This window comes from Dreissena polymorpha, chromosome 14, assembly GCF_020536995.1.
Source record: "Dreissena polymorpha isolate Duluth1 chromosome 14, UMN_Dpol_1.0, whole genome shotgun sequence".
Taxonomy (NCBI): domain Eukaryota; kingdom Metazoa; phylum Mollusca; class Bivalvia; order Myida; family Dreissenidae; genus Dreissena; species Dreissena polymorpha.
In genome coordinates, this window is record NC_068368.1 from 71,482,216 (window position 1) to 71,483,206 (window position 991).

A 991-nucleotide genomic window follows, 5' to 3' on the forward strand; every position below is an offset into this window, starting at 1 on the left:
AAGCAAGCAATAATGCGCGTACTATGTTCGACTGCTCAAGTAACACTATGTTATTAATATAGATATAAACAACGAAAGCTTTGATAATTGTTACGTGTACAATTTTGATTGGCCATGTTAAGTCACGTGTCTGCAACATAAATATGACGTATGCAACGGACACATAACGAATACATACGAAATTGACCGAAGATTGACACATAAGGTAAGTTCTTAATATTTAGGTATAGACGCTTCACGTGCGCTTGATAAATTGACCATACAGATGATTAAAAAGATCCTTATCATGATTTCTTACCAAAATGAAATGATTAGTACGTTTTAAAATCAATTATTCCAGCAGCTTATGTCACTGGGTTAGATAATTGTGCGGCCAGTCCGGGACTCGAACCCGGGACATCTCGCTAACAGGGCGAGTGCTCTCCCGACTGAGCTAACCGGGCCGCCACACAACATCTCCCATTACGTGACGAAGTTCGGGCTGTGACATACACCCCACTTGAATATGTATTCGTCCTCGAATACAGGGATTCGGGGTGCTATATAATTAACCATGGGCCTCCGTCGGGATATACCCAGGCATCGTCGCGGTCCGCCGTTGGGCGCCAAATGTCACAAGTATAGAGAATTGTGTGGCCAGTCCGGGACTCGAACCCGGCTCACCTCGCTAACAGGGAGAGTGCTCTTCCAACTGAGCTTACCGGGCCGACACACCAAGTTCCGACCGTGACATACACTTGAACATGTATTCGTCCTCGAATACAGTGATTCGGGGTGATATATAATTAACCATGGGCCTTCGTAGGAGTATACCCAGGTAACGGCACGGTCCCCCGTTCGGCGCCAAATGTCACAGGGTGAGAAAATTGTGCGACCAGACCGGGACTCGAACCCGGGACACCTTGATAACAGGGCGAGTGCTAAGTGCTCAGTCCCGACTGAGCTAACCGGGCCGCCACACAACATCTCCCCTTACGTGACCAAGTTCAGA

At 47.4% G+C, this 991-nt stretch overlaps 1 non-coding gene across 1 annotated transcript; it reads right to left on the reverse strand.

Moving 5' to 3' along the window:
• Positions 1–370: 370 nt before the first annotated feature.
• Positions 371–444, reverse strand: Trnat-ugu (transfer RNA threonine (anticodon UGU)). The gene has a single exon. It is a non-coding gene; the product is annotated as a tRNA-Thr (tRNA).
• Positions 445–991: the final 547 nt, after the last annotated feature.